Source organism: Zalophus californianus, chromosome 10 (assembly GCF_009762305.2).
Source record: "Zalophus californianus isolate mZalCal1 chromosome 10, mZalCal1.pri.v2, whole genome shotgun sequence".
Classification (NCBI taxonomy): Eukaryota; Metazoa; Chordata; class Mammalia; order Carnivora; family Otariidae; genus Zalophus; species Zalophus californianus.
Genome location: NC_045604.1, coordinates 31,197,317 through 31,225,224, shown reverse-complemented (window position 1 = coordinate 31,225,224; position 27,908 = coordinate 31,197,317). Strand labels below are relative to the sequence as shown.

Sequence of the window (27,908 nt, the reverse complement as noted above, 5' to 3'; positions counted from 1 at the left end):
GAGAGTTTCCAGAATCCAGTAAACTTTAGGTCTTAAGCATTTACATTTTGACACTTTTAATTTTAAAAAATGAGAGATAATTTTAAAAAATAGATCCCAAGTTAAGAATATTTTTTGCCAAGATTGAATCTAATATTAAATAAATATCATTTATTTCTATTCTCTATTCTTATGCTTAGGAACTATTTCCGGTTTCTTTTCTAGGTGAAACTTTGGGGATGACTAAGTAGCATATTTAAAGGCCAAAAATCATATTTTTATTTTGTCAAATTTTACTCTCTTGACAATAAACTGCTAAAATCTTGATAATAAATTACTGAAGTCAGGTTGGAAATAGTTTAAAGGTGAAACGTCATATGCACAAATAGTATTTATTTTTTTCTTCCTTGATACATTTTGTTCTATCATGACATAACAAAATTCTAAAAGTCAACTTTCTGACTGACAGGTTTTTTTTAGAAAATTAAGTTATTTAAAAAATGAAAGAAAAAGGAAAAAGCTTATTCAGCACTATTTCTAGAGCAGATCATGCTCAAAGGACAATTCAAGCGCATCAGGCTTTTCTGCAAAACACCCATCAACAAGCAAACAAAATCACAACCAAAGCTTGTAACTGAACTCTTCATTAATGCTGTTCTTCTAAATATTTCAGAAACGGAGGCTTCTTTTGTTGCCTGTCCCAGTGAGGGGATGAATGGAGAGGTTTCTGTTAAAAAGTCTTTGCCTAGCTTTTGTTGTTGCCCATCGGTGGCACAGTATTAGTACAGACTCTAAAGTGTAACCTCCCTGAGAGCAGTGTCCTATGCATTCTTCTTGTTCTCTCCCCCAGAGCTCAATACGTATGTCAGATGACAGAAGTCCCCACCTGCTCGATGCTGCACCCGTGCCTCTTTTGTGTAGATGGATTCCTTGACAATGAAAAGTACATCACTGGCATATTACCCAAACCCCTGCAAAACACAAATGATGTGTAAAAATACCATCATATAAAAATAATTCTGCTTTATTAATTTTGAAAATAACGCATCTGCCTATGAATGTCTAGGAAGAACCCAAAGTTGATATAGAATTTTCTATTACTCAATGCACCTTGATGAAAAGTGAATTATAGCTAAGATAAACAAGAAGGGAAAGAGCATGAATGGCTACAAAAAACTACCCTAGGAATACACTGTATATTTTGTATCTGATTTTGAAATGGTTTTTTAAAAAAATCATGTCAACAACTTTCTGGAATCCATAATTGCTAATGGTTATAAGTATCAGCCCTAGGCAGATTGCCCAGCAAGATTTTCTGGAGCAGTGAAGGTAAACAAACCAATAACTATGCAAACAAATATTGCTTTTATGGTTATTTAAACACTCCATATACACTGGAGTATTAAAATACTAGGAGAAGGCACAATAACTTCTGGTTATCACAGGAACAGTTGGATAAAACTGACAAATGCTTAAGCATACACGGAATCAGTATCACAGGAAATTTATTATAAATCCAGCATAAAAATATTTCTAGCCAGAAGGGAATATCAGAGATTATAGTCACTAGAATAGAAGACATAAATAATTATTTTAAATCAACTATTCAATTATGAAAGAGAGATTGAGATTTCATCACTTATGAGTATAAAATTCCAGATGAAATAACTAAGCAAAGGGGCGCCTGGGTGGCTCAGATGGTTAAGCATCTGCCTTCGGCTCAGGTCATGATCCCAGGGTCCTGGGATCAAGTCCCACATTGGGCTCCCTGCTCCTTGGGAGCCTGCTTCTCCCTCTGCCTCTCTCTCTCTCTCTCTCTCTCTCTGTCTTTCATGAATAAATAAATAAATAAAATCTTTAAAAAAAAAGAAAAACTAAATTAAATTGGAGATTTAAGGCAAATAAAAATATACAATGGGGGATATTGTTATATCTTGGGGGAAATATAGGAAAGAGGAAAACTTTAGTAAAATTTGTAAATTAAATAAAAATCATATCAATATATTCTTGGAGAGTTATGCTCTGAATCACAGCAGTCCTCAACCTGTTCTGCAGCAAACCAGTTTAGCTTCACGGAGATAACTGGTAATAATTTTGATTAATAAGGTAATTGTAGGGTATTACTAAAATCCATTTCATTCTTAATTTGATGAGTAAAAAAGCACTAATGCTCTTATAATGAAGAAAACTATTATTTGTAGCCATTTTAAAGATAAATTAACAGTAAATCAACACAGTAGTTACTTCTTTTGATTCTTTTTAAGGAATAAAAGCATTCTGAATAAACAATATTATAATTTTACTGGCTCAAAAACACAAAATAGTTTCAGACGTTTAGTGAAGATAAAATACAATTGCGTTTGCCCAATACTAATAATTCTGCACTACTTTTGGAGATCTCTTGACTTCTGGCAGATTGATAAGGATCTGAAAATCTCTGTTAAGTGAGACCCTATGTGAGCAAATGCAAGGCATAATGATTCTCACAATACTATTCTAATACTGTAATGCTATTCTAATACTAATACAATTTCTAACTTAAATTAAGCAATTATCTTCCAAGTATTTAGATAGAAGCATGTCTTTGGATAAGACTTCTTCCATGCTGATTACTTGAGAAAATTATGGCAGAGGTTAAACCACCAAATAAACTATGGAAAATAGTGCGATTATGAACAAAATCAGGTTTAATTCTCTAATAAAGTGTACAATGTCTAACATGGCTAACTTTGGACTATGACCACAATGAACAGTCATCTGTCATGAAGAAAAAGAAACTCCCATACGTATAAGTGGTTCAGATTGTGACAAGATACACTTTGTTGTATGGTTCCAAACTGCGGTTGGTACAAAAGAGTGTGTTCTCCTCTATCCAAGCTCCTGAAGCAGCCAGAAAATATCAAAACAATGAGGGCACTTTGGAACGTGTAGTCAACTTCCTGCTGTAGAACAGGAATCACAGCTGCTACTGTATCAGTCGGTTTCCAGATGTCAAGGCTATAAGGATAGTGAGGTAATTGCAGGAAGGAAGGGATACAATTTTGTTATCACAGATTACCCTCCCCTTTGAGAACCATGGATACGGCATCAATGTCGATGCTTTGGATATGCACATTATGAACTCGGTCTTCATGCGGAAGTGTCTCCACATTTGTACATTTGCTTCTGTGGAAAAGGATGGGCCAGAATTATTAAAATGGGTGGGAAATAAAGAGTGGGCGCTCTCAAAGCATTATATTGCTGGTTTTATAAAGCGTCTGTAAAGTGTTAATAGGCATTATCAGCTAACGATCTTCTAAGGAGAAGAACCAGACGACAAGGTTTAACTGCAAGTGTTCCTGAACGATAGCATTAAGAAAAAAATAAAATGTTTGGACATAGATTAATTAATCAACAACTCTATTTAAGGCTGTCTGTGATTATTAGTGACTGAGCAGAGGAAACTGGATGATGATTTTCCAGGATTCAGCTAAAAATAACTCCTTTCTCAGCTTCCCCTGCTGTGTTGTCAAAGGCTAGAAGTCATCAAAAAACTCCATGAACTTTTATTCCAAAGCCAGAATCAAGGTGCTATTTTGGCATACCTCACTGGCAAAACCAGTACATATTTGTTCACGGGTCACTGAAGTTAACTGAAAAAAATTCAACAATTTCTTGCGTTTCTGTCTAAGGTTCTCAGTTATTATGCTGAGTGTGGAACATCTGTTTAGTGCTCTTTGTAAATGAACATTAGCAGTTGGTGCCTCGGTTTACCTACAAACAAGGCAGGATTGAAAATAGTTTCTGAGAAGTGGTCAACTCTGGATTCATTCTACCAACTATGAAGCTAAGAGACTTCTCATTTCCCTCACACCAGAAACCCAACCCACTAAAACACTAAGCTTTTCACGGTTTTTGTGGGCAGGTGTAGATTATTATTGACTCACATTGAGCTAACAGCAGTCTACTAAATCAGACATAAATCACATGTGCCATTCTTCTGCCATGTCTCTTTCATTCTCCAAGAATTTTGGAGTTAAGACAAGAACTTTATGGCTGTCTTATTAAACCTGGCCTATTATTTCTGACTAAGGAACACCTGATTGCACAATTCCAGAGAGTACCATTTACATCATCGTCTAGATCAATGGTGCCTCCTGAAGTTGTGCAGTGCACAGCCTATATAACTGTAGGTGATAGCCCTGCATACCTTTGAAAAGATTGTTTTGAATCCTGAATAATTTATCCAATATAATAGATGTCCTGTAGTTTAATGACACCTTAAATTTAATAGGACCTTGCCAAAGTTTAAATAAAAGTCTTGAATTAGTAGGGTTGTGCTGTACATTTTTAAGCTGTAAAATATATAAGGGCAAGAGCAATTGTATACTTTGGGAGGCAGGACAGTGAGTGGTGAGAATGATTAATTCTTTTCTGGCAAGTGGAAAAAAGATGACTAAGGAAAAAATATGAACAAAATATTGATAACTAAGTGTTTTCTAGTGTGGGAAAATGAACTTTTGCTTTGCAAGCAGGCAGCATTTTTTTTAAAAGGTTTTTAGCAATTTAAATCCCTGTTTGGGCATAGTTTTATCAGTTTTCTTTTCCTTTTAAGGTTTCCTGTCTTTCAATGCTGTGTGAAGAATCTTTTATTAAAAACATCCACTGTCATAAGTCATTCTTCCCAGTGACAAAGCTGATTTGGTCTACTGCAGATGAGTAAACTGAAATTTATACAACTCCTTTAAGCAGCCTTTCCCATTTTCAATAAAGAGAAAGTTACTAAGCACACTAAGAAGCTAGATCAGAAATTAAACATGTGTCTAGAGCCATGGGCCTTTCTGGGCCTGGATTACCTGAGCACTTGCAAGAAATGCAGCTCTCAGGCCTTGCCTATTGAATCAGAAACCCTGGGCTTGAAACCCAGCCATCTATATTTTAACATGCCTTCCAAGTAATTCTGATATGGCAGAAGTTTGGGAAATTTTGACCTAGAAAATGTGTGATAATCAAAGTCATCCTTTAGTAATTAAGTTGCAAGAAATACTGACAGTGCATTGGTAAAGGAAATTGTATTTTCAATTTCTACATATTTTCCATAAAAATGCTTTATTACTTTTAAAAATTCAGTAACAATGATAAGTCCTTATATCCACTTTTCTGTTTATATGTTACCAGGGAAAGACTTCACTGTTGATTAAAAAAAAAAAAAAAAAGCACTGTTACTCTGAGTTCTTCATAAAGAAAGAAAAAGCTATAAGCATAACTCTATTTTATAATTTCATTACTACAAGTTGGAACTATAAGCTTTCCAAGTTTTATGTCTAACTCTTGGCATTATAGATTCATGGTTATATGTTCAGTGATAATCCAAGTCATGCTAGAAAGGAACTCAGCCCATATCTATTCTTAGTGTACAACTCAAGGTCTTTAAAAGGCAAACCTGTTATTTTATCTTTCATGGATCCAGAGATTTTTTTTTTAATCTCAAGTCTGAAAAATATAATAAAAAATAAATATTGGTTATATTTAAATTTTAATGCCTCCATATCATTAGTAGAGGGTCTTTAAGTAGACGATCTTAAAGAGCTTTGGAAAAAGTACATGAATGCCATCAAGAAGGAAGGGCAAATCAGCTCAGTCTTCCCAGGTGCTCACTGGGGAAGCCAAACACATTCATAATATATTTATAATTGTATACAAAAGCTAAATAAAACATCATTTAATATATTGAAATCATTCATATAGCTTTTTTGTTAAAGCTAAACCAGGCTAAAACTTATTGGCTTAATGACTTTCACAGTTTTTAGAAGACCAATAGATCAATACTATCAACATATTTTTTTTCCAATTGTCTAAAACTTAGGATTCCTTGCTTTCTGCATACTTCTCTTTTGATGGCTTGCTTCTTAGACTTCCATGTAGCTTATTTTTTTTCCTTTCTTATCAACATATTTCCATCAAAAGAAAAAACAACTCTCAAGTCCCAAAGACATATCAAATTAATAATTCTCTACTACCTCGTTGTTAGTTAAAAAAATCGCTAATAATCTGCATTTTAAATACATGGTTATCAGCCCATTTTGATGATGATCTCCCCAGTTCTCTGCAGACTTTTTTCTTTTGTTTTCAGTCTTTTGTGTGCCATTCCAAGGAAACTGTGCTTTAGTACACGGAGAAAGCCAACATTTATGGAAAGCACAATGAGGGCCACTATCTTGCTATAATCAGCTCCATGAAGAATTATCTGGTAGCGTCTTAGTTTGTTCTCTGCTGCAGAAAGTTACCTTTGAAAATGTATTGCTATATTTAACTATAATACACAAGAAAAAAGTTTTCATGTCCAATCAGAGGCAAACATATTTTGCATTAATTTCCCTGGCTTACATTGCAAGTTTTCAGGTATGGCACAAAGTATGAGCTCACATTCAATATCCCTTATAATTTGTGTATTTTTTTTATAATTTGTGTATTTTTAATACAATTTTTAATGTTTCAAGTAATGAATGTACCATTGAGATTCCAATTGTTTATATCCTGCTGAAATATTCGCATTATAAACCACTTTTTCACTTAGTACATAAGAGTACTTTATAGAAAATGTCTGTTAAAGATAATGCAAAAAGCCAACAAAACTCATTTTCAATTGAGATAAGAGAAGAAATGAAAAATATCTAGACATGTGGCTCTCAACCAAAGGCAATGTCTGATAATATCAATGTGGTAAGAGAGGCATGCTACTGACATCTGGTGAGTAGAGGCCAGGGATGCTGATTAAAAGTGTTACAACGCTTTTCGGCTCAGGTCATGTTCCTGGAGTTCCAGAATCGAGTCCCGCATCGGGCTCCCTGCTTGGCGGGGAGTCTGCTTCTCCCTCTGACCCTCCTCCCTCTCATGCTCTCTCTCATTCTCTCTCTTGCAAATAAATAAAAATCTTAAAAAAATTAAAAAAAAATAAAAGTGTTACAACATACAATGCTACAATGTACAATCTCCTATGCCGAAGAATTATCTGGTCCAAAATATCACGTGCCTCTGCTGAGGAACCCTGGCCGAGAGAAAAATTAAGTACTATTTAGTCAATACAAGTTCCGTGATACCCATTGGAGAAATTAAAGCCTTCCATCATGGCCATGTAACTATGGAACATGAATCAAATTCCCTTTTCTTACACTCAAAATGTCCACATCCACACTAGCCATCAAGATCTGAAGAGACCTCTTTTTAGTGGAGAAATATGGCTAATTATTGTAGACCAGCACTGAATCCCTTTTTATGGGGGGATTCAATTTTTGCACTACCTTGTGTGAATGTTCAGTTTTGTTAATCAGCTTCTTTCCCTGAAAATGTTATTTACTTAAAATGAAACTTCATCTTGAAAAAATAAGCAGTCACTTCGCTATCTATATAATTACTGCTCCTAACAAGATTTTCACTTACATTTCTTCTCTTTCTAAATTTCCTTTATAATTGAAACACTATCAATCAAGTATTTTATGAAGTTGATAAAATACTAAAGCACAGCCCAGCTTCTAAATGAAATATATTCTTGAGCCATAAACATCTTTCAATGTGTCTTTCATCAATCCCTACAATAGCTTTGAAAATGTTTTCTCAAGGGTATGTGATGACTTTTTCCTTTATTCGCCAAAGGATGTTTCTAGGCTTCTTTTGTTAAAGATGCCATTCAAAATTTAGTATAATTGTGCAACATAAAAACTAACAATGGACAAATATTGTTGTGCATATAAAATTTATCTGGCAATATAAATAGCAGATTGGGAATACTGTATTTTTGTGCATTCTGATTTGAATTTGCATTGAGTTAGATCCTTTGGCACTATCTGTAGAAAGGGCAGGTGATACACAGCTGCATTTCCTTGTCCCTGAAGATTCTAGAAGAGGTAGTTTTAACGTGAAGCCTAATTATCACTGCAATGTTGGATCATAGATATCTTTATTAAAAATACACATACCACACACCTACAAACTTTGATGTCAGCCATGGGTTTCTTCATATACCATTAAGACAAGATATATCAAACCCAACTTTTATAGTCTATGAAAGTACCACGAAAAATAATCATGTTCATCCTCATTTGTTCTGATTTCCCCCACATTTTGGCTAAGGGAATGTAATTTTTCCCTAAGTCTGTATTCATTATATTATCATGCTCCATATTATTATTTAAATTATGACAATCATAGAGACAAGATCTTGGTGCTATTTAACTAAGTTTGAAGGCCCTAAAACACAAATTAAAATAAACTTGAAAACTGCCACAAAATTGTTGTTTAATTTAAAAAAATGTTATGTCACTTAGATGTGTCCTCAGTGATTTGGGACTGAAACGTATGCCCTGAATAAGTAGCAAGTAGCATTTAATTATAGACAGTGAAAACAACCTAAGTAGTACTACTTCATCAAAATGTTCATTTTTAACTGAAGACAAAGCCATCTTTTAAATATTTGCATCAGAAAATGCCTAGAACTAAAAAAGTTAAAGAAATTACAATTTCTTAGATATATCTAGACTTGCATTTTTAACCTTAAGGCAGTATGGCAGGCTTTTTAAAGCTCAGACATTCTACTTGTTTACTTTACAAAAATACTCATTTCCAGTAACATCACCACACATATTTCTATGTGATGTTCCCAACACTAATCTCAGTAAATATCTTTCTTTCTTTCTCTTTCTTTTCTTTCTTTCTTTTCTTTTTTCTTTCTTTCTTTCTTCTTTCTTTCTTTCTTTCTTTCTTTCTTTCTTTCTTTTCTTCTTTCTTTCTTTCTTTCTTTCTTTCTTTCTTTCTTTCTTTCTTTCTTTTTTATGCCTTGATATCCTAGAAAAACTAGAAAGCCAGCTTAGGGGTATAATTAAAAATTTAAAATCTTTGTTTTATAAATATATTTTTTGGTATGTATAATATCTTGTTGTTTTTTAACATTAAGCCTATTCCATCTTCAAGAGCAAACTATATTTTCTATAGGATGCAACCAATTGCCTCTAATAATAGGGTCTAGCTGTGTATCTATGGTGGATTTCCTCCCTACCCCGACTTCTGCTAGCTCTTATGGGAATACTCATAAATGAAAAAGTAAGAGTCTGTCTTATTTTTTTTTAAGAACACAATGCTGGTAATGGAAAAAGAACTTCTGAATTTCCAACCCAACTTATGAAATAACTTACCTTCTTTTCTTCTGGGCAATCCTTTTGTTCTGGTTAAAACTACAGAACTGTGAGTAATATGTAATCAGAACACAAAAAAGTCAAAAGGGGGTTGTACTTATATGCAAAAATAAAGTTCATTTATATAGATACTTTGAGCTGGTTTACATATTATACATATATAGAGATCAGAGGATATATTAACAATGAAAGTAAGTTTTCCTATATGAATAAAATCCCCAGGCAATTTCAATATAGATTATCAATTATTGAATGATAGTTACATTTTACTACATACATATTTTAATGATTATATCTCTCCTCAAACATTTGTAACCAGTTTCTGGGAAAATATTTTCTTTGTCTAAATATATGCAAAACTAAAATTAAACCAATGGCATTTATAGACAAGCAGAATGACTTAGCTTCATTTCAATATGAGAGCTGTATTACAAAATTTCTATGCTTTCTACCAACTCTCTGACTCTGTTAATTCCAATAAAAAAATAAGGATAAGGCCAAATTATGAACCAAAATTCCCAAGATCATAGTGAATATTACATAGGCTAGACAGACATCTATATTTCTCATCATTTTATAAGCGATCCTGTCACTATAATAATTCATTCTTCAAATTGCTCCATCTACAAATTTGACTGCCTGACACCCATATGTGCACACACGTTCTTTAAAGCCATTTTTAGGGAGGCTTTTTTTTGAAAATCGACAGTCAGATCATGTTCAAGAATGAACTGTTCTCTGGCCAAAGGAAAAGCCCTTTGAGATGCAGCGTCTCCTTTTTAAAATATGTTCTCTGTTTTCTAGGAGCACAGAGCATGCGATGGTAGTCAGAGGCCAAGCAACTAGGGTTAAAAGATAAGGTTTAAAAAAAAAAAAAATATATATATATATATATATGAAAATGGGAGGAAAGAAAGTAATAGATGGCCTTGTCAAAGACAGGGATGGAATCAAACGGAAGTGGAAGACATGGGTGTGGGGAAGAGGGGAGCCAGGACGATCAGGAAAGGGACCCAGCAAGGGATGCCCATCATTTAGTGCATCTTTATCACTCGAGGCCTGATTTACTGTTATATTTTGAAATGTCTTCTTCCCAGACTCTATGCTTAAGTAGCCATATCTTTAAACTGCCTGACTCCAATAGCTTGATGCGGTTGCCACCACAGAAATAGAAATTATAGCTTTCAACCCTTCATTTTGTCCCTCTCACCTATAATCCTCTAGTTCCAGTCTGTCTGACCACTTGACAAAGTTCTTTGGTTGTTGTTGTTGTGTTTTGGGGGGTTTTTTTGGTTGAGTTTTTTTTTTTTTTTTTGGTGTATGTGTGTGTTTTGTTTTTTTAATTAGTGCAGCCTTGTGGGACCACTTAAATATGCTTTACACACAGAGAACAGTAGATAGCCCTGAAAACCTGATGAGAAAAGAAAAATCCTGCGGGGAGCAAAAATGGCACAAAGGGCCCATAATAATGATCCTCATAATTGAGATGGTCATGTGTCTCATTCACAGCCATCATCTACCTGGAGGTCTTTCTTGAAAAACTGCTAAGATTCTTTACAGATTTTACATAAGGATTTTTTTTTCCCCAAAGGCTCACTGGTCTATTTTCACATGTGTGTTGTTTGGTTGGGTCCTTCAAAGGCTTCAAGGTTTACTTTTATATTTAAAGAGGGCAAAGATGAAGGCTATTATTTGAATACCGCATTGCATTCAGTGGCATCAAGATGCTTATTATAACTTCCCTGATAGGCGGTCAAAGCGACTCATGGCTCCCAGTACCTTCTAATGTGTATTTAGGTGCCCTGTCGGATGGCTCGCTTAAGTGATGTGGCATATATTTGATGAAAGGACAATAAACAACATCAATTATAAAAGACAATCTGCTAATGAGAGGAAGAAAAGGAAGAGAGAGAGAGACTGGGAAAAAAGAAGAAGAAATTATGGAAAGAAAAAGCATTGCAACTGGTTTTAAGAAATGTCATACCTTAATCATGTCCTAATTTTAGGGCACCACTGTAATCTTCTTTGGAGACATAACGTGGTTCTTCAACTTTTGTGGGACTGTCATTGAAGATGAAGATCAAACTGCTTTCAGTTTCCTTTATGGATTCGTTGCAAATTTTGCCAAGATCCCTGCACAAAACAAAAAGTGATATTAAATGAAACTCAGGCCATGCTAAGCAAATTAGCTAAAATTGATTTTTGTCCTCTTATGGGGATGTTTTCCAATCCAACAAGACGTAGAAGATCCGCCAACTTCTTATGTCCTAATTTTTTCCTTTTCAAGGGCTACTAATTTGGCCCTAGAAAACACTGTCTGGGTTTCCCCACCATAAAATGTCTTGTCAAGTAACAACCAGAAACCCCTGAAGAGATAAAATAGATAGCTTTGGCTACTTTGCTATGCTAATTAGTTATAAGGATTCGTTTTCCTTTGGATGTATTTCCCATGTTTAAAAAGGTTTTAAAATATTACCTACCATTAGTACATTTGATAGATAAATCTAGATTTTATTAGCAGACATATTAAATATATTTGCTTTGTTTTTCATCACCTAATTTCCTTATAGAGACTAATTTATCTAAATAATACAATGTTACCTCTGTATCATTATTCTAGTCTATGATAGCAGTTGAATTTTCAAAGAAGAAAATATTGAATGTGACTAAGCGATGCCGTTTTCTCCCTTTCAATTAGGTTAAATGAAGACAAGCACATTGTTATTTTCCTTTTTACTCTTAAATTAGGGAATCCTGGTATTTGCTTAAAAATTACTGTAAGAAACACTGTTTCGAATGTGTAAGTTTGTTGATCTTCTTAGGTTAGACATATGTATTCTCTCTTCGAGAATGCATTTCTGTTAAAAGAGTATCAATATTTTCCTCGGTATCTTCCATATAACAATATGCTTTCTTTTCGTAATTTTCTTCTTTGTTGATTGGCACCTGAGGTGATGCTCTAGGGGCCGCCGAGGAAGTACGACGGAAGAGGCCTGAGTGACCCTGTTGGCTGGTACTGCTAGGAAGTGTATTGAAAAACTTCACACATCCTCCTCACTGTTGTTCTGAAGTCTTGCGAGGCCAACGTAGTGGGCTTGGAGGCGACGGAAGAGGCCTGAGTGACCCTGTTGGCTGGTACTGCTAGGAAGTGTATTGAAAAACTTCACACATCCTCCTCACTGTTGTTCTGAAGTCTTGCGAGGCCAACGTAGTGGGCTTGGCGGTGAGGGGTGGGGCCAAAGGTAGCTCATTTTCTGTTTGGGGTTTGGGACCTGATGCGGATTCACTTTGGCTCACTCAGCTACTCTGTGCACATCCGCTTAGCAGAAACATGACTAACGGGGGAAGAAAGTTAATATAAATATGTCACATATACTTTAAGAGATTTGAGATCGCAGAGTATCAGATTCAAAATTACAGAAATATTCTGAAATGTGTACAAATACATCAGTTAACCGGTCCGTGGTGTGCTGATTGCATAGCCTTTGTCTGATTTATTTTACTGAATTCACCGGAGACTTCCTTTCTCCATTAATGACATGGGATTGCTCTTCATATTAAACTTTAAAGTTTTAAAACACAACAAAAGTTTTACACTCTCTTCCCACTGTGCACACATGTATGTTAGCATTTTGGGGCCAACACTGCTTTTGTGGATTAATCCCCCCTCCCCAAATCTCCTATGATTGACAAAATTCCTCATATTATACAAAGGGAAACTGAGGCTCAGAGACTCACTAAACTTATAGTGGCTGAATACTCATAAGTAATTATGCTCCCAACTCTCAAATATGTGGAACACTCCCTTTTGATAGTAAATAGATGAATGCTTTGAACATTTAGGTTATTTTTAATAACCTAATGGAAATAGCAGTTTGATTAATTAATGTTATGAACATCTTGTTCAAAATGCTGTATAGTATTTTGATTAGACTGGGAAGGAGAGCTGGAATGTTTCCTGACATGAATATTGTTGTGGAAATTAAGAGTTTGTGTAAAACATTTTAGTGGTCATAGGATTAACCTAATATTCTCATTTTTCCTCTCAGTCATCTAAGATTATGAAGTACTTTGTTAGTTTCTTTTCTTTCTCTCTCTGATATTCCTATTGACTAAAGGAATTTAAGAACTGCGGGAGCTTGAAAGGGAGTGGCAGAGTACAGAATGTGTTCTCAAGTTTTAAAAACTTTATTGTAATTTTTTTTTAATTAAAATATTCCCAGTACACTTTCTTGGTCTCTAACTCCTGACAGCTACTACTAATTACATTTTAACCTGTTAATGGTCTAATGCTTTTCAACATATATTAAGCCCATTCCAAGTATTCTGCAAATATTGAACCTATCTCTTAAGAACAGCATGCTGTTGAAAGGATTGCAACGGGAATGTAAGCAGGCTCAATTTGAGAGAGAAGAAAACATAGTGAGCTCTTTGGTCCCATAGAAATATTTGAGGTGGGGGGCAGTCTCCTCAGGCAAGGGCAACAAAAGGGAAAATAAACAAATGGAATTACATCAAACTAAAACATTTTTGCAAAGCTAAGGAAGCCATCAACAAAAGAAAAGGGCAACCTACTGAATGGGAGAAGATATTTGCAAATCATACATCTGATAAGAGGTTAATATCCAAAATTATAAAGAATGTGCACAACTTAATATTAAAAAAAACCCTCTACAATCTGATTTTAAAAAAAGGCAGAGGACCTGAATAGGCATTTTTTCCAAAGAAGACATACAGATGTCCAACAGACACATGAAAAGATGCTCACCATCACTCATCATCAGGGAAATGCAAGTCAAAACCACAAGGAGACATCACCTCACACCTGTCAGAATGCCTATCGTGAAGAAGACAAAAGATACCAAGGGCTGGTGAGGATGTGGAGAAAAGGGAATCCTCATACACTGTTGTTTAGAATGTCAATTTGTACAGCAACAGTATGGAGGTTCCTCAAAAAATTGAAAATAGAAATACATATGATCCAGCAATTCCATTCCTGGGTAAGTATCTGAAGAAAATAAAAGCACCAATTTGAAGAGATGTACCCCTTTGTTCATCACAGCATTATTTACAATAGTCAAGATATGGAAGCAGCTGTGCCCATCCACAGACGAACAGATAAAAGAAGCTGTGGTATATACCTATACAGGAATATGACTCAGCCATAAAAAAGAATGAAATCTTGCCATTTGCGACAACATGGATGGACCTTTAGGATATTATGCTAAAGGAAATAAGTCAGACAGAGAAAGACAAATACTGTATGATTTCACTTACACGTGGAATCTAAAAAACAAAGTAAAACAGAAACAGACTCATTGATACAGGAGGTAATTTGTTGGTTACCAGAGTGAGGATGGTTTAGGTTAGCAAAATAGGTGAAGGGGATTAAGAGTTATAAATTTACAGTAACAAAATAAGTAAGTCATGGGGATGTGATATACAGCATAGGGAATATAGTCAATAATATTGCAATAATTTTCTATGGTGACAGATGGTAACTAAACTTATTCTGGGGATCATTTCATAATGTATAAAAACATCAAACCACTATGACATACACCTGAAACTAATAGGGTATTGTATGTCAATTACACTTCAATAATATTTTTTAAAAAAACAAATAAAAGTGACCTCACAGTTTCTTTTCATATACAACTGAATTGCCTTTGCATGGTATATGAAGTTAAAGAAATACAAACACCCACCAAAGTTAAAAATCTAAGGAGGTAGAGGGGAGAAGCTTTTTCCCGTGCATGAAAAGATCATTCTAAGTCAAACCTTCGAACTTTCTCTCTCCCTTCTCTCTCTTCCTCTTTCTGTCTTTCTCCTTCTTTCTTTCTCGCCCTCTTTCTCTCTGTATATTTATTTATAATATCACTTGAAGATATGTTATAGGTTAATTCCCTGATTCATTTTGTTATGTCTTCTTTTTTTTCACATATTTCTCCTTTCATCCCTAAATGTTATGCTGGCATATATGAATTTAGGTAGGAAGAAACACGTGAAGCATGACCTTCCATAGCAAATGATGATCTTCCTTTGTCTCCCAGTCTGAGCCTTTGCACCCACACACTGCCTGGCGTGTGGAGACCAACCAGACGGCCCTCACTGTTAGATGCCAGAAGGGACTATGCAAGCCAAGGGCCCTGGGCTCACAAGCTAAAACTTGCATGCTTGGCAAGGCTCAGATGCCAAGGTTTGAATCTCTAATAAACCACTCGCTGCCTCTCCAGTAATGATACCCTGGGGCTGCTGGGAGGGGATTCTTTTTATAGGAAACATACTCATAAGGATTTAATATTATCTTTCTGAACCCTTTGATTCAATAGGGTTTTTTTTTAACTTTCCCCCTTTATTTTGTAGACCCTGTGATGTGAGCCAGTGTTAATTTTTTATGCAACAGTAGTATGTAATCAACATCTCTCCACTGAGCTCAAGATTCTTTTTTCTTTTTAACCATGTGCTTAAAAAAATAAAATATCTTGCCACTGAATGTCTTTTTACAGACTGAAAAGACTTTTAGGTTAAACAACATTTGTTAAGCTTTGATGCAATCAAATGCAATTTCAATCTTCTTGAAATATTCAGCCCTGCCTCTCTAAAATTGCACATATGTGTCAGCTTTCAATTTTTTCTCACTAGTGTTTTACACATGAAATCTATTTTCACTGAGAAAATGGGATCTTTGTGTCTTTGTCTCTCGGTGCGCTGCTTTCAGGCATGTTCTGGCAGGGGCTTTGACTATCGAGGCACTGGGGGAGGGGTCTGGCAGGCATTTGTCAGCTTTCCTTGCATCTGTAATTTCTGGCCACTCAGCAGTATTAGAGGGTCTTAGAAACCGAGTGAGGAGGGTTGGGGGAGAGCTTGTCATTGATGAAAGCCAAACTCCGAATAACTGCCCGATGTTAATGACCGAAGAGAGAGAGGAGAGTCTGAAAAACTTTTATTGTGCTTTAATGAAAAAGATTTTTTAGAAATGGCTAATTTATAAAATTGCACATGGTAACATTTTCAGATCTCAGTTTGGAAAGCCCCTGTCCATATTATGTTACCGATTTCATTGCTTTTAGCTTGGCAATGGTTCATGAAACTATTTTAATTTTCCACCAGTGGCTTCTGGTTATTTCTTATTTCCCTTATTTCCTCGTAACATAACTGACAGCCCAATTAAACATCTGCATTTTTTAATCTGGACTTTCCTCCCATAACTATTTTGCTTTTCTTCTAAAACTTCCAGATGTTTTGGCTCCTTTATGATTTTAATGCATGCAAGTATATTTGCTCCTATTTCAAAGACAGAGAACTAGATGGACTGACCATATGTTTCTGTATAAAAAGCTTTGTAATACACCAATAATAAGGTCGGTATTTTTGTCTCTTTGTGGATACACTTACATTAGGATATATCTTATTGTCTTTTAGCACTTGACTATTTGAGTTGATCTTTGAAACATTTTTGAGGTCAGAAATCACATGGTGATTATGTTAGTCAATTAGCTGTGGCTGATGAAGAAAGTATCCAACTCTGTTATGCCGGTGTCTAGTAACAGGAATAGAAGCTGCTGTGATTTTTTTTTTCTGCCTCTTTTTTTTTTTTTTTTTTTGTGAGAGATAAGAAGTTGTAAGCTTTGTGAGACAACAATATATTTTAACTCAGTTTCCGGCTTTGTACAGACATTAAAGGAATCATCGATATCTTGCCTTGAAGTTTCTGGACAAGAGTTAAAAGAATCTCTAATATATTTCAAGAAAACCTGTTTCCCATAATTAATAACAGGAAGAGGAGTAAACAGACATTTGCTGACAAATGAAACTGAAACAGTAACGTATACACAGAAACATGGGAAATGAAACAATGCAGCATTGTATAGTTATACCAGAGTGACTCCATTTCCACAAACTTGTGCAATACTCACAGAAAACTCCAGAGTAAATGATCATTAATTTTACATTTCAAGGCGAATTCTGACCATTTAAACACATGTTTGTAGAGTGTAATCATTTCTCCCACTCATTAGTATTTGAAGTGATCTCAGGTTATTTGTGTGTTTAACATTTAGGCAGAAAAATCATCATTTCTTGGAATACAGATTTTCTAGACAATCAAGTATACGTGAAGGAAACTAATTTAAAAAAATTGTTACAAGATTTTTAAAGGCTATTCTTACTGCAAACTTCTGGAAATGAGAACACCTAACAGGGTAATTTTGGTGTGTGTAAGGTTTTTTTGTTTTTTTGGTTTTTTTGGGGGGGGGTGGGAGGGGAGGATATCATCATAAAGTCTCAGGCAAACTAAATGTAGCAATCATTAATTAGACAGGCGCAAAGGATCACTGGGAACTTGACCCACTTGTGCTTGAAGCTTCAGACAAAGCTTCCCAGGGAAGTAATGTGTCTTTATCTTCCAATTGTATTATACAGTGGGGACTCTCTGATCTTAGTACTGACCTTGAAAGCAGCAAACTGATATGATACGTGGTTTCCCTGCTTCTTAGAAACACTGAACTCGATTTGAATTTCTTTTTTTTTCTTTTTTAACAGCATTAGCCACTTAATTTGCAGTTAATTTTTAGGTATAAATGGCGATCCTTTAAGTGACAATGTTTTATTACATTTTAAAGATAATTACCCATCCAAGAGCTGTTAAATGCAAAATTAAGCTTTATCAAATGTCTATTTCTGGTTTTGCAAGATGAATAGGAAAATAAAGAATGATGGCAAAAGTGAGGAAATGTTTTTATGATGTACTATATAGCAAATTAAAGGATGTATTTTGACTACTCTAGTGTAATAAAAGAAACCTAAACTGTGTCACATAGCCAGAGTTATGTATTTTCCTGGTAAGCACCCAGTGAGTGTCATCTTAACGTTAGAAAAATGAGAATGGAAAGTGCCTGGGTTTTAGGGTCAGAGGTGTTTGTCCATGGGTAATATACACCCATGTAACTGAACTAGGAGCTAAAAGCCAAATTAATTTTTTTCTTAGCAAAATCTGCAGTAAATATAAATTTAAAGCAGAAGGGTTATACTCAGAGCTGTTTGGGTCTAATTAAAAATAAATGTGAATTCTCATATTTTATATATACATGGGTGTGGAAAAGAAGGATGCCACACTTTATCTCCACAATCTTATATTCACTGTGGAATTTGAAACCCACAAAATGAATATCTTGAATTTAAAGAAAAAAATGAATTGAAAAAAGTATCAGGGTAAAGCTTTGTTAATTGCAAATGTAAGTAAGATATTTTCTAAGCTGTAAAATGTAATAAGTTTGTAGAGGAGCAAGAAAAGTGCGTACAAATTTAAAATGATTAAATTTAAAGCATATTTATTTGGATTTTTGTTAAGTATAGGGTGGACTACATATGTTAATTATAGGAATATGCCAGTCATTCAGAATATTTTCTGTAAGAAAAACAAATTAGTAAATCCAAACTTCAAAAAATGCCATCACAGTTCTCTTTTGTTAGATCCTTAGAGAAAGAAAAGTAAAGCCCAGCAGGTTTAGTACTAGGTTATGCCATTTGCAAATTGATGCTTTGAAAAATATAAAATATTTTTCCAAAATTCTTAGGTAAGGATCTTCTTGGAAGACTTTTAAGTATAAACTATAAACTTTTGATTATTAACCATAAATTTTTATGGAAACAATGAAGATAAACTTAAAAATAATCATGTTCACAGGCAAATTCATTATTGTACACATTCATGTCATAAAATTAAAAGTTGTTGTTGGAAATGGTTCTTCCTAAAGATCATATAGATGATATGAGTTACATTGTTCAAAGAAATGATCGCAGAGCCATCCAAGATCTGGTTACATCTATTTCTCAGGTAGGTTAGGTTGAATAGAATTACCAATGCCTGGCAAGATTAACTTTCCCTTCCTTTCTTTGACTCCATCAGAGCACAATGTACTACTAGTTTTTAGATGAACCTGATGGGGAAAATTTGGTGTATTTATTAAGAGAGCAACAATGAGCTCAGCACATAATTATCACAGTCAGTAAATCATCTTGCTTATGTAGGAAAGGACTAACTAAAATTTCATATCCTGAAAATGCGATTTGGAAGGAAAAAAATATTATGGATATGAACCTCGGTATTATACTGGGCTTGGAGCAATACTTTGATCAAAGAGCTAATATAGATAAAGCAAAGATAAACTTGTGTAAATTTTCTAATAGTAACATCTTTTGGTTCAAGTGGTTTGTGCATGGTATGTGAATTTCACTCTTCTGTTTGTTCATCATATAAATGTATGTTTGATGGTTTCTCTGTCACACTGTTTTCTAGCTTTTATTTGCATTTTAGGAACCTGCCTCAGGAAACACTGAAAATCTATCTCCTAACTTCTGCCTTTCCCTTTTTTATTTTCTTTTGTATGTATTTATTTATATATGTAGTCCTTTGTAAATTTTCTCTAAAAGGTATTTCAAAGAGATAAAACATGGATATGAATGGAAGGTGGCAAAATTATTTCTTGACTGCTTGGTGACTCTGGCCTTCTAACATCTTTAATAGCTCCTGTGGTCTACCTGGTACCTAGCAAATTTCCAGTAGGACCTGGGAAATTTCTGCTGTGACTGTCAGGTGTGAGCTGGGCAATCTCCATTCACACCATTTGCTGAAGAGCTAGGAAACAGTTGGGGTACTGGTCCAATTCTCTAACAGAGGATTTAGCAGTTTCAACACCCCCCTCCCTGCTCCCTCTTCAGCCTCGTTGTTATCATCAAACAAAACTCTAAAACTATCCCACTCTTCTCAAACAAGAAAATTCTTCCAAACTTCAGCCAGGTTTCTAGAGCTCTTTTTGTCTTGCATTTTTTTGTGCTTGAGTTAGCACACCTCAACATATTTCTTATTGCTGTTGTCTTTCTAAGCATGCACCCTGCAATATACACTGAACCTATGGATGGGAAACATGTTATTTTGTTAATAATGTGCTAGCAGCAGAAACTATTAAGATCGAAGAGCTGTTTTTAAAGACCCAAGCATGAATAAATGGTGGTTGCAAAGGCACTTACATTGAAGCAACAATTAAAATTTTATTTGCAGTATAAATATAGGTCAGGACTGGACATGTACATGGTCTATAAATACCAGGAATGCTGATTCTTCTGTAATAAACAACAGAACATGCCTAAGATATAAAATCAACCTTTCTAGTTTTTGCCTTACGATAAGAGCAAATGGTGAATTATTATGCCACTTCACACATATTATTCTCTTTCATTTTCTTTTCCTACCAGTTACATGTAGTACTCCTTCAAGGAAAACCAAATTTGCCTTGCTAGAGAGGAAATTATGTGTATAAATTTCAAGTAAAAAAAGTGTAAAAAGGAAAAAAGGAAAAAAAAGAAAGTAAAAACATGAAGTTTGTCTCGGTAGCTTAACAGGTAGAATATATTTCATCCAAAATATATTCAGAAGCTGAATTTATTCTGCTTTACAAAATCTGTGGATATTTAAGGATAAAAATAACATTAAAGAATAATTTGCATTTTAAAAGTTTAAATGAAAAAAATCTGAATGGTATTGCTTAAAGAGAATTCCTGGTGTTTCAAGAACCTGTGAATTTTCTTATAGATTACTTAAAAAACCTAAGTATGCATCATGAATTTTGTTAAATTTTATTTGCTTCCAGATAAAAGGTTTATTGAAACTTTAAAAACATGGTACATAAATTTTCCATGAAAGGGAACTAGAACAATGTGTGTGCAACTTTCAGGGACGGATGTTCAGTCTACATTTCCATTCTGCATAGGATACAATATCCCTAAAGTTTTCAGCTCACTTTTATTGAAGTGTGATAAATAGGCATGTCAAATTGTACATAGAGAATGGGACACAAATCAGCTCTGCTTGTTTCTGTTGTTTTTTTCATTCCCTAAATAAGCATTTATTGCTCATAGAAACAGGGTGTGTGCCGTTTATTTGGTAGCCCCTATTTCTTCATTGGCTTCTCCATTTCACAGGGTGGGAAAAGAATCAACAGCCATGTACATGTTTCGGGAAAAAATGTATTGAACAGGAAAACCACAGATTTTCTTTTCTTTTTGGTAAGTCTTGCACTTTCTCTTGTAAATTCTATGGCAGTATATAGCGATCAAGCCAAACTTGGCTATACGAGTTTGAATTATAATTTCAGATAATAAAAATTCTTCCTTTAACAATGTTTTTTAAGAAAAACCATTCAACCTTTGTTTTTCTTTCAGCATAACACACAATGTTAATTATATATAATGCAGCAATATTTTTTATAATTAGCTCTTACATAGCACTGTAGATTACGAAATTTATTGTCAATATAGTATAAAAAGAGAACTTCTTTATTTTTTGTATTATGTTACTAAATTTCCATGTATAATTTCAAGAAAAAATTATTTGGTTATATTGTAAGTATGAGAAAATATTTCTAATGCTAATTATTAGTTTCATAAAACTTAAATATTTGAGATATTTGTGGCTTTGAGGGGCAATGTATTTTTTGTTAATGGGATTAGAAAATTTGGGGCCCTGGAACCTAACAAAACTACCAAATAGCTATTTCATTATAATCTTTCATCATATTTAGTACACTCATTGAAAACAGAACAGAACGTTAAATTGAAGGCACAGAGGATAATACATTCCAATTTCTACTCTTACATAATCTTTTGAAAACATCTAAAATATGCAATCAGGGTTTAAGCATGCCTGGCTTTCAATCAATCCAATTTTTAGAAAGATAAGGTTGAGCATCAGTGACTCTGAGAGGATAAATTATTCTATCCTACTTACACTGTATCTACATGCATCCATTATAGCATCTCCTAAGACAGGAAAAAAATCACTTGTTCCCCTTAACATCTGTATGGGAACATGGAAGATTTTCATTGGAAGGGGCCTTGGACACCAACTGACCAAGACACTCTATACCTAACCAATATATAGTGCCATCTTGAATGCCCTTGGTGACTTAAACAAACCCTGTTCCTTTCTGTATTTTAATATATCCTTAGTCCAGTAAATATGCATGGAATGAGTAACCCTGGTAGAAGATGGTTGATGTTTCCTGTTTCTTATGCTCTTCAGTTTTCTTACTTACATCTGCAAATTCTCCTATGATCAAAGGTGAGCACAACATTGAGGAATAAAATAAAAAAAGAGATCCAAAGGGAAACTATCTTAAAGGAGATGGTGAAACTTACCTTTGATGGGACAGAAAAAGGTTAAAAATTTTCTTTTCCTTTGGACACTGGACAAAATGCTCTTTTTTTTTCTCCTTTAAGAATAAGCAACTGGTAGGAGTCACCAGGTATCAATTATTTAGCCTCTGAAGGCAAATGGCAAGATTTTCCTTAGATCATTTAAAATGATTATGTAGGAGTCAAGACTTTAGAAAGCAAGGTCTGTGTCCAATTCTCTGTTATTCTTCCCATCTCTTGGCTTGAATATCAGGCATTTTAGGGACCATCAAAAGATGCACAATGCATTAAACTCTATTTGAGTTTTCAGAGGAAAAGGACGGAGAAGAGAGAGAAATGAATGCTCGACTCAAGAGGCTGAGAGTTTATTTAAGTCAGGTGTGGGTCTAGTAGAAATATGCAGAAAAGAATCTTGTGGAGGAAAAATGACTCACAAGAATGTGAGGGGGAAGACTTTTTAATGTCAATGTCCATATTTCCTGATTAAAATATGGACATTTGCATCATGCTGTAGCAGTCTAAATATAATAGCAGCTAAGACTCTCTAAGAATACTTCAACTCTTACTCAAGAACAGGAAAAAAAGAATGAGGTAGAACCCTAATGGTCCAGTAAAAAGTATTGTTGAGCACAATACTATCATTACAATAAAACCTGTTAGCTGATTCGTTAATATTTTAAAGTAAATGCATAGATGATCGAGAAATTTCTCAGAATTAAAATAAATAGTTCCTTGGCTAACATTTCACAATAAAAACTATGTCAATAGTCAAGACCAGAAAGACACTTATATTTTTACTTTTTAAAAATAGTTTGTTAAGTGGTATCTTCAGGTCTGCTTTCAATAACATTTAAATTTTAAACACACGGGGCGCCTGGGTGGCTCAGTTGGTTAAGCGACTGCCTTCGGCTCAGGTCATGATCCTGGAGTCCCGGGATCGAGTCCCGCATCGGGCTCCCCGCTCAGTGGGGAGTCTGCTTCTCCCTCTGACCCTCTTCCCTCTCGTACTCTCTATCTCTCATTCTCTCTCTCTCTCTCAAATAAATAAATAAAATCTTTAAAAAAAAAATTTTAAACACACATATTAAAAACAAAGAAACAAAGAAAATATCACTAATCAAATGTAAGCATTCCCCCACATTGAGTGCCTTTTAAAAATCACTCAAATATGAATTATTGCATCATTGTTTTGGGCCTACAAAATTCAAAGCATTGATAAAAAATTCACTACAATAATCTTTTGAAAAGAAAATACTAATGGTTTTTTATGAAGCGAACCATGTAGTCAATATTCAGGATATTTCTTAATGCTAAAAATACTTTACATATGGTCTTTTAGGTCAAAATTTTTCTTGGGTATGCAGAAGAAAACTGGGAAAATGTGAAATATAGTGGAAGGAAGAGTAGCTTTGGAGCTCAGGGGTCTGGCTTCACTTCTGACACAAAGCATGTCACTCAGGCTTCTTTGAGAACTGGGATTAGGCCTAACAGATGAGCTCCCCAAAGAGTAAGCAGGAAAACAATTGCCATGATAAACATGATATCATGGGGTCTCTTAGAAGAGAGACTTTTCTTTCATTGACATCTGGTAGAACCCTACTTAGTAAAAATCTGAACGAATAATTTGATCTATGTTCTATCTTAAAATATATCCAAAATCCAGCTATTTCTCACCACCTCCACTGCTACCATCCTAATACAAGGCACCTGCCTCTCTTGCCTGGATTAATGCCACCATGTCCTAACTGCTCTCCATGCTTCGTCCTTACACATTACCACCTCTTTAGCCTAACATGCTCTTCATACAGAAGACAGAGTGTCCCTTTTAGGGTTAGAGCCAAATCACATTAAGTCCACTGCTCATAACTCTCCAGTAAATTCCCATTTCACTCAGAATAAAATCCCAAATCATAACCACGTCCTGCAAGAGCCCTGTGAGGTCTCCCCACCCCACACCCACACATTATCTCTTGCCACTGTTCCTTCGTTGACTCTGTTTTAACTCTAATGGTCTCCTTATTCTTCCTCAAGCACCTTAATCACATTCATTCCCCAGGGCATTTGCTCTTGCTGTGCCCTGGTCTAAAAAGCTTTCTTTGAATATTCGTATTGTTCCCACCACCCTTTCATTCAATAGTTAGCTCAAATACCACCATATCATAGAGGTCTTCCTTGACAGCCTTATATAAAATTTCAAATCCCACTTATTGCCTGTCACCTTACTGATTTCATAGGTGCATTTACTGTTAAGTAGAGAATGTGCTTGTTTAAGCACATTAAGACTTAAAATATAGGTACTCAATAAATATGTGTTGAATAACAGAATGAATGGATGGCAGTCTTAGAGGTATATAAGCCATAAAATCTCTTAAGATTCCATCTTTTTCTTGTATTCCACAGTCACCTCTTCTAATCTTAACAATGGTATCTCTCTGTGATTCATTTATTTCTCACGGTTTATTCTTTGATGAGTTCTTTATCTGTATTTTTAAGGTTTAATACTTAGGGTCTCATTAAAATCTGTAAAAGTAACCATTGTCTTCAGTGCTGGCCATTTATTGGTCACATTTGTAAAGTCACGGGAATTAAAGGAAATGCAATTTATATGATAAAATCCTACAACTCCTATCTGATTCCCTCAATTCCTGTTTTTGTATTCAACTTATAAAGAAAATTGGGACCATTTGATTATTACAATTTGGACAGAGAAAATTTAGGACTCTTAAAATTGCTAGAGCTTTTTCATTCTTAGAACCAATTCTTGATTTCTGCAGGGGTTTTCTAAGTCCTCACCCATCCATTCAGCATTTCAACAAATACTCACTTTGCACCTACTAGATTAAAGGCACTCTGCTGAGTGATTGGGATCCTGCCTTCAAGGACTGGTCTTCTAAGGATGAAAAGACAATAACACAAGGAGCAAAGTGTTACATGCCCTGAGAGCCATAGAGCTGAAAGATTATTAGGGTTTAAAGAAGAGATGAAGCCCAGCAGTGATAGATAGGGCGGTGTATTGGAGAAGGTAGTGAGTTGGGCGACTTTGGACATTTGGAGAAGAGTAGGGAAAAAATCATTTCAGTAGAAGGAAATAGCATAAATGAACTAGGGAGGTATATGGAAAACAAAACAATAGGAACATAATAATGGGAAACTGTAGGCTATGACCGTTTATACACTTAAGTTCTCTGTATAAGAATATACTAACTCTAATACATAGTAAGGCCTACATTTAAATGCACTTGCGTATATACTTGAAAATATGCATTTAAAAAAACTAAAAATTTCCAGTTTTCCCCAGTTTTGCATTTTGAAACAAAATGAAATTTTCAATGATCTCAATGGATTAGAAAATTCATAAGTAATAATCATATATTATCACAGGTAATGTACTCATATCCAGCCTTGAGCACTTGAAGAGAAAAAAAAGAAAAAAAATTACAGAATTTTTTTAAAGATTTTATTTATTTGAGAGAGAGAGAGAGCACGAGCAGGGAAGCAGCAGAGGGAGAGGAAGAAGCAGACTCCTCTCTAAGCAGGGAGTCTGATGCGGGCTCAATCCCAGGACCCTGAGATCATGATCTGAGCCGAAGGCAGATGCTTAACTGACTGAGCCACCCAGGTGCCCCAAATTACATAAATTTTTTAAACCATTCTTTATACGCAGTGAATTAGGAAATGGCCACATACATTAGTTCACATCGGAAGTGTGTTAACAGGATCAGATCTTTGCTTATGTGGTACAATGCATGCTTACATATGCACATTGAGACAGTTTTCATGTTTTGTGTAAGCAGTGAATATAAACACGGCAAACTTGCTGAGAAACCTTAGGGTAATACCGTTCTTCCATTTTTATATTTCTAGTAAGAGTCAACATTTTATCTTCCATGTGCAATTTATAATTTCACTATAGCTTTCATGATCCGTTGCATTACTAGCAAATATGTGGCAAAGGAAGGGAATATTACTTTCAGTTAGAATGTCAGCATTGTGCATTTTCCACATCTGAAAGCATCTTACACTTTATATAGCATCATTTTCAAATGAAAAATGTCAATGTTCCTGTGCGAAGTGGATATTGAGCAAGGCACAGCAGGTACATAGGTGTTGGGAGACCCAAGCCACCATCAGCCCCTTAGTGACCAGGCACATGCTCTTAAGATTAACAACCTAGAATTCTTCCTTATGGGAGCTGCATTTGCTTTTTACACTTTCAGGAATAAAATTATATTTAGCCTGAAACTACCTACACTGACTTAAGCATGTGCTCCAAATGTGTAAATGAGGACAAAATAAAGAGGAAAATAAATGGCTGCGTGTTTTAGTGTTTTGTTTAGAGGGTAAACCGTCTGGGAAAAACACAAGTTAGAGTTCATGCTTGGATCATTATTTAATTTTTGGCAAATACAACATTACCTCATCTGAACCGATGCCTGCATTCTCCTTCTAAAATGCAAATCTGCGCCTGCCATACTTTCTGTTTGTAATCCTAGAATGACCAAATCACCCCTCACTACCTGATATGTAGCAAGTGTTTCATGGCTGAGGGAAGGAACCATGTGTTTACAAATGAGCTACATGGGATTCCCAGAATAGAGTACTCCCAATGTGAAAATTGAATAAATGCCTCTGTAAACCCGAGGTGTTTTATGGGAATTCTGTAGCCGACTGCCTTCAGATCCAAACTGCAACTCTTCCCTGGGTCTCCAGCCTGCTGGCCTATATTACAGAGTTCAGACTTGTCAGCCTCCTCAGTTGCATGAGCAATTCCTTAAAATCAATCTTTCTCTCTCTCTCTCTCTCTCTCTTTTTTTTTTATGTCTACACACACACACACACACACACACACACACACACACACACGCACAGGCATGCACACAAACACAAGTGGGTAACAGGCAAACCCTATTTGTTCTGTTTTTAGGGAGAACACTGACTGCTACAAGAAGGTTGGATGTCTTAAAGATGGCTATATGAATACCAACCACCCTCTTCAGGTAGGTTTTGCCATATAATTCCTTGTCAAATCCTGTCACAGACTCCCTCTTAGAATTATTTTAGAACTAGGTCAGTAAAGATCTGTTGGATGCATTGGCTTCACCTTTGTACTCAAATTATTCCAACACTCAGGACTGGCAACCCCAGTAGTCACTATTGCATCTCTAGAATGTCTGTGCTGAAAAGCAGCAACTTTGAAGGTTATTTCTGCTATGGCCGCATCCGCTGGTAGCTGCCCCAGGAGGCAAAGGGTTGATATCAATGGAAAGGCTGAGAATAGAAGACAATGGGGGAGAATAGGAGAGAATCCCACACCTCCATCAACATTTTGGGCAAAATTGTTTCCGATATCTGCAACAGTTAATTAATACTACATGGTGAAATGACTTGGCTAGAGAGGTATTCGTCCTGTGATCACAATTTTAAGTATTTGTGGAAGAATTTCAACAAATATGAATCTCAGATAACAAAACTTTTCATAGGACAAAAAATTTTTTTCTAGATATTTGCCCATGCCCTGTTTTAAGTATTAGGATAGTGAGGTGGTTTTAGAAGGAGCCTTTTTAGAAA

The 27,908-nt window shown here is 35.1% G+C and overlaps 1 long non-coding RNA gene across 1 annotated transcript in view; it reads right to left on the bottom strand.

Moving 5' to 3' along the window:
* Positions 1 to 363: 363 nt before the first annotated feature.
* LOC113931831 overlaps positions 364 to 27,908 on the bottom strand; it is a 46,775-nt gene continuing 19,230 nt past the window's right edge. Inside the window, exons 2-3 of the long non-coding RNA XR_003522880.1 lie at positions 11,131 to 11,279; positions 364 to 950 (exon numbers count right to left, since the gene is read on the bottom strand). This is a non-coding gene — a long non-coding RNA (uncharacterized LOC113931831). The remainder of the gene's footprint in view (positions 951 to 11,130; positions 11,280 to 27,908) is intronic.